Source organism: Canis lupus, chromosome 6 (assembly GCF_011100685.1).
Source record: "Canis lupus familiaris isolate Mischka breed German Shepherd chromosome 6, alternate assembly UU_Cfam_GSD_1.0, whole genome shotgun sequence".
Taxonomy (NCBI): domain Eukaryota; kingdom Metazoa; phylum Chordata; class Mammalia; order Carnivora; family Canidae; genus Canis; species Canis lupus.
This window is the reverse complement of record NC_049227.1, coordinates 60,507,063-60,519,749: the sequence shown is the minus strand read 5'-3', so window position 1 is coordinate 60,519,749 and position 12,687 is coordinate 60,507,063. Positions and strand designations below refer to the sequence as shown.

The window sequence follows — 12,687 nt, the reverse complement described above, 5'->3', positions numbered from 1 at the left end:
AAATCCTTCCCTAAAGCTTTCAGAGAGAGTATGGTCAATACCTTGATCTCTGATTTCTAGTCTCCGGACCGTGAAAAAATAAATTTCTATCATTCAGTCACTTGGTTTGTAGTACTTTGTTATATAGTAGCCCTAACAAACAAAAATATCCACCAACCCAGAACTATCTTAGATTCTGGTATCTCTTTACTTTCCAATTTTTAATGACTATATCTTGTCTGCCCTAACACTAAAAATATCTCTCAATTCCATTGCTTTAAGCCCTTATCACCTCTGACCTTGTATACTATAACATCCAGGTTAAACCAGGGTCTCCCTAGTTTTTAGCCTCATTCTTCCAACTATTGCCAAAGATCCCTTCTTTTTTAAAAAATATTTTATTTATTTATTATTTTGAGAGAGAGACAGAAAGAGAGCTTGGGGGTAGAGGATAGAGGGAGAGAGAATCTCAAGCAGACTCCTTGCTAAGCATGGAGCTGAATGCAGGACTTGATCCCATGACCCTGAGATCATGACCTGAGCCAAAGCCAAGAGTCAGACACTTAACTAACTGAGCCATCCAGGTGCCCCCAAAGACTCCTTCTTAAAATAATAAACCTAACTGTATTCCCATCTGCTTGGAAACCTCCACTGACTCTCTTTTGGCAGATGCTAATACTTGATTCTTTTGCATGGCACCCAGGTTTTTATAATCTGGAACCATTCTTTCTTTTCACCTTTCCCATTCTACTTTACCTCTATGTACTCCTTTAAACATGCTAACCTTCTTTTTTGTTTTCTTGTTTTTTTCTGAATTATTATCTTCCATTCCATTGACCATGCTCACTTCTTCACTCTGATAGAACTGATAGATCCCTTCTTAGATTTAATGTCTTTTTCAAATGTCTGCACTGTCTTTGCCCCATATCATGCTTCTCTTCCCATTTTAAGTCTAAATAAGCCTGGTTATCAGGGAGACAGAGAGGAGGTTCAGCACTATTCAATAATTCTAAAAATCATGTGCATGGGAAAAGGAAAAGAATTAGGCTCAAAGAGGGCAGAAGGAAACAAGTTTAGAAATAGAATGGAAGATAGTGGAAAAGAGAAGCAGGAGTTCAAGGTTGATTTCTCTTGAAAAACCAGCTTCACAGTGTTTTAAGTCAACCTTGTCTTTCTTTTAGTGTCACATTCCTTGGAGATGTATCACAAGGCCTTTGGGTATATTCTTATGTTCAAGAATCTTAGGAAGACTGCATTTGTATATTGTATACAAGGCTCCATTCCAAAAACCAAAATGCATTGGCTTATTTAAGCACAATAAATACCTAAGGAAGACAGTACTATATGGAATAAAAGCCGTGAGAATGCAGTCATTAGATTTGCTAAGACTACATGCTTGCCAAATTTTACTACCAGATGCTTAGGAAAAAGAGAAAATTATAATTCCAACTGGTCAGTGGTCAGAAGGTAATATTCAAAACATCCCACCACATGGATAAACAAGAAAATAATTAGAAATCAAATGTTAGAGAATTCTGCAGTGAGCATGAATGTAATCCACAGGATAAACAACACTTGGTTGACATTTGACTGAATAAATTAAAACCCAAAGTAATTTGAATAAAAATTCAAGACATGTATCAGAGAAGTTCAGGACAGGAGACAAAAGATGAAATCTTGCTCTTGCCATTTGAGCTCTATTAGAGTTTACGGTAGGCCTGGAAAAGAAGGTCAAAGGCCTTCGTTTCTTTGTAGTACTATTCTATAGTACTATGGGGTGAACTTCGCTGTGGCAAGGCCATAACTTGACCCTTGAGAAATCCATTAAGTTAAAATGCATACATTTAAGATAGCATGCAGCTGAAATTACCATACTCATAGCAAATAAAAAGTCAATCTAAACCATCAACCTTGTCTCATGTTTCCTTGAAAGAAGATTAATAATAACAAATCAGAGACATTCTACTAGGCTTTCATTACTCTCTGTAAAAGAATGACAATAACTATCAAGGTGCCGGACGTCTGCCTGTCACATGCACTAGTGCACGGGTGTGTACATATGATGGTTTCCTCTGGATAACAGGGACTCTAATATCATGAGGCATACAGAATCAACTGTAGGGTTGATTTTACTATTCTACTGCAAATACTTTCTTCAACAGAAATGGTTCCATGAAACTTTCACAGAGTTTGAATTTTTGTACTTCAAGTTTAGAATAAAGATCATGGGTCTGCTGCAAATCTGATTCTCCAGATTGAAACTATTTACTGCATCACACACACACATGCACACAGACACACAAAACATACATTTTTGCTCACAAGAGACTTAGAAAATACCTGAATTGATGATTATATCACTAGCGTGACCCTCACAGACTCAGAGTTACAACTTGCATGAAACAAAGCAAGGCAGGCAAGCTAACACCCTGAGTCTGTGGTCACCCTAGTGATATACTAGGGTGCTTCACTTGGTATTGAGAGAAAAAAAATCACAGGTACTCAGAATTCTGATTGGAGAGAATACAGGATAAAAGGTTCATTCTGGTGACCAGTGAGGATGCAGCAACTCGATGACTGTACAGAGTGAGCAAGGCCATTGCCTAATATATCAGATCCATCAAGAAAAATAATTACATTCATATCAATTATTGGTCTATTAGAAATAAAGACTTGGTGGAAGGACACTGTCCAAAGGTGATTGTCTAGTGCTTTAAAAATAAATGTCTTCTCTCTGCCTTGGTATTTTCTGTACCATCAAAAGGCCATTATCCCATGACAGTTCCATTCCACAGACATTAACATTAGATACCAATTCTTTCTAAAGGCTCTTTACAATGCTTGTCTCATTTGGTGGGTTTGCCAAATGTTCTTCACATTTCATTAATAAATTGACCCACACAAATCCCTTAGAACTCTACGGGAAATTAAGTTTAACTCTTTTTTCTTCTTCTATTCTAATTAATACTATTAAGAAAGAAAAGATGCTATCAATAGATCAATCAAATCCAGTAAATCAGGCAGCATACTTTAAGCGAAATAATAATAGAGAAAGCTATGTTAATAAATATAACTACATATAACAACTGTATACCAATAGTTATGCTAAGAGCTTGATGCATATTTTATTTATGTACACAATAATCCCACAAGACAGGTGTTACTCTTTCAGATTATAGTTGAGGAAACTAAGGCTTGGGGAGTTACTAAGTGCTAGTTAGAATCTGGGTCTGTCTGACTTCAATGCGTAGGCTTATAAACATTCTGCTTTATTGTCTTTACGTAGTATGTTCTAGAAGTGTCTTAAACCACTGACCTCGAGGTCAAATTATGTAGATACTTCATGCCTCAGTTTCCCACTGGTAAAAGTGAAAAACAGATAAACAAGATCAATCTCACAGTCCCTCCTCAGATGATCCAAACCTCTTAGGTAATGGGCCAGACTAGCAGTTATGTCTTTAGGCTATGATTAAAAATAGTGGGGAAAAAAAGCAAAATTATGTCATAGGAGGAGGAATATCGCTAAAATCTTACTAGATCGTTATATTTTCTAGCTTCTGCCTTTTGAATTGCTCCAGGTGATTGTGAACTTACTATTTATAAAAATACAATACCCATCCTCTGTAGAGTCCTAGGAAGGCCTGTCTTAGCAAAGCACTAAAGCCATGTATAGAAATGACGCTGCAAGCCCTGGCTCCTGAGTCCATTAAACATTCTACTTCTTCATAACTTGATCCTTCACTTAATTTTACTTTTCCTCCTAGGAGAATGCAGCTCAATTTTCTTAAGTATATGGGCCTACAATAACCAGCCTGTTGTCTATGATAACTTCTGGACCGTTCAAACTAGAGTGTTGTAATTATAAAACCCCACATACAAGTTTTTGTCAGCAGCCCCCAATCTAGAAGAAAAGTGGCTGCTGCTTCATCTCTTCCTTGATTCCACAAGTGCAATCAACAATATGAGGGTAAAGGAAAGATTGCCAGATGGTTTAGCCTGGCTAGAGGAAGAACCTTTCCTTAAGACTTTATGAACCAATACAAATCCATTTTCCCAGCATACAGATAACAAAGACAGACTAAGGAAGATTAAGAATCAACAGCACTTAGGAGCTGGAAGGAACCCTAAGAAACTTTTTGGCTGAATACTGCCTTCTGGCAAGTGATAGTCAACACCTTTCAAGACCAGCGAGGAAATCTGACCTTTGAAAAATGTAGTATTTTACAGAGTTGTTGTCTGACCTTGAGGAAAAGGAAGCCAGAGATTAAACTTTATTGAGAAACTCAGAGGCAGACCAGGTTTCCCTCCTCCGTTCTCTGCTGCTCTCCAAGCAACAGCCTGAAACAGCAACATGGCCCTTCCCAGGCTTTGGTAGATGACCCTCATGCCGGCCCCCTCCGTGCCCCTTTGTGCTCCAGTGTTGCCCTCCATCACCACAACCACACTTCCTCTGGGTGTTTGGTTTGGAAATTGTTGCAATTTTGTTTCAATACAATACAAATACTATTTCTTTTTTTCTTTTAAAATGTGTAATACTAAGATACTTGGTCTACTTTTCAGTATGACTGTATTAAATTTTTTGGGCCCAAACATCTGTTTGTAGACATAACTAAAATACATACTTTCCATTATCATGTCAGCAGGGAATTCTGTCTCGATGCTGAGGAATGGATTTGCAGGTAGTTCCAAGAACTCACTTGTTGCTCAGCTTGAGGAATCCTACAAGATCTAAATGTACATAGAGTGCTGTGAGTAGAAGGCTGTGAGTGATGGAACAAAGGAAACAGGGAATCATATTTAAATCATATCAGTAAAAATGAGGGTAACCTCCCTCTGGGAGAAGAGTTAATCCCAAATAAAGGTGTGTGAGAAAAGCCTTAGATTGAGTAATAGGTCCTCCCATGGATGGTGGGGGTGGAGGGAAGTGAAAAGAGGGAGGAAATCTGGAGGCGAGTGAAGAAGAAACTATTTATTTCTACTTTAATGCTACATCCCCTGTTCCTGGCTACTTTTCAGGTGAAGTCTTATACAAATTATTTTTGGCATGTGCCCATAAAATTTAAGTGAAAGAAAACTAAACCATCAAATTGCATTAAAGCTCTGATCTGACAATTTAAGACAAAGATATTCAGAGTGAAGGTTGCTTCTCAATCCTTTAATCATCTGTTGTGTCCTGACATTCTAGGGGTCTCAGAAGAGTGCATGACAAATAATGTTCCATATGTGCAGTTAAAACTATCTGCAGCAAGGCTAAGTGACAACTGAAGCACTCTGGCTCTAAGTGATTAATATCAACACACTGGAGCCACCCCTTCAATGACCTACATGATGGATAAAGTCATACACAAAAAAAAATGCACGAGCTGGTTTGCTTGTGTGACCCAAAGACGCTGATCACCCTCCTGAGGAAAACACTCCCAGTTCACTCATTGTACAAGTTTATCTGAAGGTTTGTGCTTACTATCATTGATTATCTGCCTATGAATTCTCCAAACCATTATCCAGCATATTTCCTTTCCCTCCCACCCTTCCTTACTGGGGTGCAATTATTGAATTAATACAAATTAACTGTCTTTTTTTTTTAATTGAAGAGAAAAATTAGCTTCCCAAGGCACCTTACAGTGTAACCCAAAACCAGATATAAATAAGTTTTTTGTGCTTCTGGATGATCTGTGCCTTTCCCAATGCAGAGATATTTGGGAAAGGATCCTCCACAGACAGCTATTGGCACACCTATTATACTGTGCTGGGTTTCTCACAGGACACACATAAGTACTCAACTATACACTATTTTTACCAAACCTGTGCCCATACATACTATATAGAGCTGAATGATTATGCCATATAATACATCATATAAACTCTGAGAACATTTTGATATTAACAAGACAAGAAAGTTGGAGATTACCCATCACTATTGATGAAAATAAGAGTATTTTGGTGCTTGTGAATATATTCGTATCCACATGATCAGAGTCGTTTATATACACCTTTGTGGTTAAAAACACCACCACTCTGCTACTGCTGGAGACCTACAGGCACAATGTGTATGCAGTGTGCTTGCTGTCTTGAGTTTTGTTTTGAATACTGGGTCATGAAAGGGTAAATTCTTTCCTAGCTCTGTATTGGGAATTTGTGTGTGTGTGTGTGTGTGTGTGTGTGTGTGTATTTGCTACTGGAATGTCTACAATATTCTCATGTGACATGATAAAAATTTTTAAGATTTAAATGCGTCTACAATCAGTATAAAAAATTATTCCAAACAAGTTAAAATAGATTCAAGTCCTTACGGGAAAACATTTTAAAAGAAAGTTGTGCTTTATTTAATGAGAGCAATGTTTTGCTACAAAGGGAATCATTTTTATGCTTCAACAACCAAATATTTTCTGTTATCTGCGCATGTGACATGAATGTACAATTTGGGGCAGTTATTCAGAGTCAAGTTCCTAATATTCAGCATTGTTCTGTATCCTACCACACTGCACCCTTTCTTAATCATACTATATGTAGTTGCTCATATAAATTCTGTAACAGAAAAAGGAAGGAGGAAATCTAACAGAAAATTTCTTGCCAGATGGAGAAAATTGAAACATTACCCTGTTTCTTTGCCAACACAGATCCATTTTGACAAGCTGGAAATGATTTATGAGGAAAAAAACGTATTTACACTGGCAGAGATGTTATTAATTGCCATACAATGTTCACATTTTTGCATTGTTTTGTATATGATTACTTACAAGGCTTAAATATACAGTCCAAATATGTGGCTTTTTTTGCATGCTGATTATTATATGACAGACAAACTTACAATACATGATGTATGCTATAAATTTCATTTAAACCTTTAAAGACAACATCACAGCAAAGACATGACAAAACAGCAAACCCACAAACAGTACTCAAGAGAAAACAGGTCATTATGTGCATGCACACACACACACAGCATACACACATGGATGCAAATGATTTAAAGCGTTCTGCACAGTACATGGGAGTTGATGAATAATATAACACTCAACACATAAAAATATTACTTTTATTACTTTTCAGAGTAACTGTTCCTACATGAAACTACTACTAAAGGAAGGCTCTAAAATGTTTGAAAATGAAAATATTAAAGCAATATATAATTTCCAAGTTAGAGAATTTTGCATCATAAGAGAGTACTAGGTGTGCTAACTTCCATAACAGAAGTTTGGAAGGGTATTTTTTTTTTTTAGGTATTTTAGTTCAGGTGGATTAAAAATATTATCACTGGAGGGGACTTTTTTCTTCATATACATATGCAGTAATAGGAAAAAGAAAAATTAGGCTATTTAGTGAGTATCAAAGAGACTACAATAACGACAAGGCAATTTATCATAGGCACTGACCATTAGCTGTCTACCTGCTTATTGCTCTTAAAATCCTGTCACTTTTTTTGCACTAATATAGATGGATATATTTATTACCACTTGCAATTCCAGATTTTAATCTCATATTAGAAAGATGTTCTCATATTACAGCTACTTTGTCTGGAATCATTTACAATATATCTGTGTCCACTGAGGACATTTTCAGATACCCTTATTTCTAGTAGTGGAAATTAATTTTGAAGGTCTCAATTTCAAGGAATCATATTGGCATTCTTACAAGCATTCATATGTAGCTGTCTCCTAGGTTTAATGTTTTAGTAGCAGTCTCTCTGCAATTAGTTTTATGCTCCTTAAATGTAAATCAGATGTAAGTCTCTATAAACACTCATTCTCTATAGTGTTTTGCAGAGTGTTCCCATTGTATTAGGTTACTCTAGAAGGCAAATAATTCCAAATATGAAAAAAAAACAGTGTACATGTGCCAAAACTATAATTTAGCTGTTTGTGATTTGCCCAACTTCATTTTTGCTTGGGAAAATGGATTCAATGTGTCTATTTGAAATTATTTCATAAATAAGAGCTTATTGTGAATGATTAATGAGTGTGGTCCTGCTTACATAAGATTAATTCCATCCAGGATCACTCTATCTCACTGAGAATTTGGGCACTTGCCCAGTGACCCTTTGTGGGTGGTCTTCACTTTTCCAAAATGGGACAACCAATGGAAAGCAGGATCATCCAGCTGCCAAGCATCACATTCAAACTACTTCTTTCACTTCATCTTTCTAACAACTTCTGTAAGTTTCAATCCCAAAGGGACTGAGGAGGGATTTATTATCCCTACGTTTACAATCACTACATCAAAAAACTTTTATATAAAGTAGAGTATCTACTTTATATCCAGCACTGTGGTAAGCATCATGGGGTGGCAGGAATCATAATAAAGATCATTGCTGTTGTTCTAATAAGGCTAATTGCTGGTTAATAGATAATTTAGAAAATGAGGAAATGAGTCTAAAAGGGTGAGAAAGAACAACTGGAGTATTTGTTTTTTTTCTACCAATAGAAAGAACATAGATTTCAGTGGCACTTGGGTGGCTCAGTTGTTTAAGTATCTGCCTTCAGCTCAGGTCATGATCCCAGGGTCCTGGGATTGAGCCCAGCATCAGGCTCCTGCTTAGTGGAGCGTCTGTATCTGCTTCTGCTTCTGTTTCTGTTTCTCCTTCTCCGTTCCCTCTAGGCCCCTCCCCCACCCCAACCCTACTACCCTCCCCAGCTAGTGCTCTCTCTCTCAAATAAACGAATAAAATCTTAAGAAAAAAAAAAAAAGGAAAGGAAAGAACAGTTTTCAGATAAATGTCATTAGAGGGACAGATATTGTAACATAAAATTAGGCACAAGGGTGTTGTAGCTTAAAAACTAGCTTCACCACCTACCAGATGTGTTATTCAATACATTCCTTAATTTCCGTACTTTAGCTTCCTTATCTGTAAATTGGGGATAATGATATCTCAAAAGGTTGTTGCAGTGATTGTCAGTTCAATGTAATGCACTTAGGACACTGACTGATGTATAGTCAGTACTCATTAACATGTACCACTACATTTATCTGGAATGCACTTGCTGTCTGGTAATATGCTTTTATCCAAGAGAGATTTCAGACATAACAAGAGTACTAACTAAGTAAAGATATCTACATTAAATGTCCATATTTGTTTTCATAACTCAACTGCAAAGTCCCTAACATTAAGAACTGTATCTATTCTTCTCTATATCACCAATTACTAACAAAGTGCTGATACTTATTAGGTGCTTTATCATTATTTGTTGAACTGAATTCCTTAAACTTTTGAATACTTTCAAAGTTAAAAGCCATCCACTTGTTTGGGGAATATAAAAAATAGTGAAAGGGAAATAAAGGGAAAAGGAAAGAAAATGAGTGGGAAATATCAGAGAGGGTGACAGAACATAAGAGACTCCTAACTCTGGGAAACGAACAAAGGGTGGTGGAAAGGGAGGTGGGTGGGGGGTTGGGGTGACTGGGTGATGGGCACTGAGGAAGGCACTTGATGGGATGAGCACTGGGTGTTATGCTATATGTTGACAAATTGAACTCCAATAAAAAAGAAATTTAAAAAAAAAGTTAAGTGCCATCACTCAAATATTCTCCTTCCACTTCCTGAGCCAAAGGAGACTTAAAGCATAACCATCTAAGATTGATTGACTCAACACATAATTCCCAGGAAGTAAAAACTTTCTTTCACCATGAGATGGCTCCCATCACAGCAGCAGGAGCAATGGGATTCCCACGGGGCCCCAGAGTCAGAGCAAAGGTACAGGCAAGGTTATATCAGCAGTGAGAAGACAAGAAGGAAACCAGACACAGTTCATTGTGTAGCAGTGTAGCAAATCTCCGTGTCAGGGCCTATGGACAGGGATTGGTGTGGGCATTCCAGTAGCATACAGTCACACAACGGGGAGATCTGAAGCAGGCATGTGTCAGGCATATGTTCATTGCCCTACCTAGCATGCAAACATTTGAGGGCAATTCCAAAGAAAGGGAAAATCAAGATGAAGAGAGACAGGTAATTCCTTTCTCACCTCCCGGATGCTGGGTTATAAGCATGTGACTCAGACTTGACATGAGGAATGGAGGGGCCGAGAGTGGTTGTTGGCATTCATTGTGGTAGATTGTCCAGAGATCCAGGGGCAAGTAGCCACTGGCAGCTTCAATAGCTTCAATAGCAGCCTCAATAGCAGCTTCCCAAATTGACAATTCTGTGGCATTCTCTATAGAATTTGCTGCCAAGTATCTTTTGGCTCCTGCCTATTTTTTGAGCCTCATTCTCAAGACTTCCTGGCTATTCCATGAAATCCTGATATCTTTTCCAATGCATTCTTTTTCTGCTTCAGTTAACTGGAGTTAGTTTCCCTTATTTGCAACCAAGAACTCTGATTAGCACAAGAGCAGGGCCAGATGTCTATGACTGTCACCCAAACTCTTGATTATCCCAAGTCTGACATCCTGTCATACTTCCTGGCTATATGACCTTGAGCATGTTACTTGTTCCTGGATCCTGAGAATAGTGACACCAACAATCTCAGAGGATTTTAATGGGATTAAATTAGATAATGAATGTGAAGTACTTTGAAGAATGCACAGTACATAGTACTCAACATAGGTTGCCTATTATCATTGCCTGTCATTAATGAAGCAAGGGTAACAAATGACACTGGCAGACCCCATGGCAGCGATTTTATCCTGCATTTTAACATGTCTCTCTACTACACCACCTCATCAATGAAAATCATATACAATCACATTTTAATAGCTTATCTGTAATTGTCTGATATATACCACATATAAAGGAAAGATTTTTAAGGCATACTTTTATAACACATACATCATTTTCCCCAAATGTCTGATGTTAGCACAGCTTCACCAAAATGAAAATAGAAGTTGACTTTTGCTATATGTCCTCTCATCGTCTTCCATCTCATAATTAGACTTAGACTCAAACAACACAAGAAACTGGTCTTACATTTCTTATGTGTCCTCACAATATTGAGCACATAATAGGTGCTAAATACACACTCATTAATTGACAGCCCAGCACTTAATTTGATTACAAAAGACACTAAGTGGTATAGTTTGCACCCAAACATCTGGACCTCCCTCCACCCTCAGTCTGATCCCTGTTAGGACCAGTGACACAAACCACAAAGTCACCCAGAGATCCAAAAGTAGGGTTCATAATTATTGGCTGACTCAGGAGGAGAGATGTAACTCAGCTTTTTCTGAGTCCCTTATGCTACCTTACCCTGTTAAAAAAAAAAAAAAAAAAAAGCCAGACAAAAAACACTGAACCAAACTGCCTTTTCCAGAACAGAGTTATCCAGGGATCAGAACAGTTATCCTAAGGAGGTTCCAGTCCAGTGCTCTACTTAGCTATGTTGTGGGCAGCTGTGAGATTTGCTCTTCTGAGCCCCTCAAGAAACACAGGAATGATGAGCCTCAGTATCATTTTTTCTCCTTGGGGAGAACACTGTCACTGATTCCTCTCAGCATACACTTTATTATCGTCCAAGTTCCCAAAGGCACTTGAGAATATGTGATTAAAGGAATTCCCTAATGTCATATATACAATAAATCTAACTGGCTTTATTATCCAGCAAGGTTTTTTTTTTTTTTTTTTTTTTTTTTTTTTTCTCCTTCAATCTAATGCTTTCTGGCTAGAGATGAACTCACTCACTAAATATCCCTAACATTACCTTACCTTTGTGATATTGAATTGTGGGTATGTAGGTCAATGCCAAACTGCCAGCACATTGGCTACTCCCAAACATGGTTTGGATAAAATGTCTCATATCTTTTGAGTATTCTAGTGTCATATATGTAAACCAAATTCAGAATTTCCAAGTCTTTAAAGCAGAGTTATGAGTTGAAAGCACTGGTCAATCTCTTGTACCCATTTGTAAGTGGGTGAAGAACATCTAAAAACCCTCCCTCTCTCCTCTACTGCTCTCCTTCTACTCTCTCTTCATCAGTGTGGACTTCTATAACTACCGGAGGCTAGGTAGCTTATAACAACTGACATTTATTTCTCTCAGCTGTAAAACCTGGGGGATGTCTGAGATCAGGATGCCAACATGGTCAAGTTCTGTTGAGGGCTCTCTTCTAAGTTGCAGACTGCCAACGTACTGTGTCCTCTCATCATGGAGAGCAAAGAAAGGAAGAAAGTTCTCTCCTGACTATTGTAAGGAAACTAATTCTGTGCATAAGAGCTCCACCCTCCTGACCTACTCTAACTACTTCCCAAAGGCTCCAGGTGCTAATAGCATCTCCTTGACAGGCTGGATAGGGTTTCAAAATGTGAATGGGGATGAGGGAAGGACAGACACATTTATCTCATAATACCTTCTCATTCTCTTACCAATTCACCCTCAAACCTCTAAGTGGTGGCTGGAGGAAATATCAGGACAAAGAAACCATTCCAAGGTCTTCCTGTGTGACCCCTGAGCCTTGGATAAGATGATAAGCATGATGAAAATAAACTCTCAGGCCCAGAGGACCACTTTTCTGACAGTAATTTGCCATTTTGATTTAGCTAATTCTATACCTATAGTTTCATGACACCATATGCATTCTTCTGTCAAAGATGCACCTTCCATTGCAATTGTTATCTCCTTGTCTATCTCACCCATGCAAATGAGAGCTCATAATCAATTTTCATGTCTTCACTGACTACGATAGGACTGGGTGAATAATGATTAAGATAGATTGCCAAAACTACTTATAAATTCCTTCAATCTGTGTATGCACCACCCTCCTCTTTGCAAGGGGTACTTTGCT

General features: G+C 37.9%; 1 long non-coding RNA gene across 1 annotated transcript in view; it reads right to left on the bottom strand.

Moving 5' to 3' along the window:
• Positions 1-12,687, bottom strand: part of LOC102152020 — a 190,942-nt gene that overhangs the window by 138,258 nt on the left and 39,997 nt on the right. Inside the window, exon 2 of the long non-coding RNA XR_005361299.1 lies at positions 4,602-4,707. This is a non-coding gene — a long non-coding RNA (uncharacterized LOC102152020). The remainder of the gene's footprint in view (positions 1-4,601; positions 4,708-12,687) is intronic.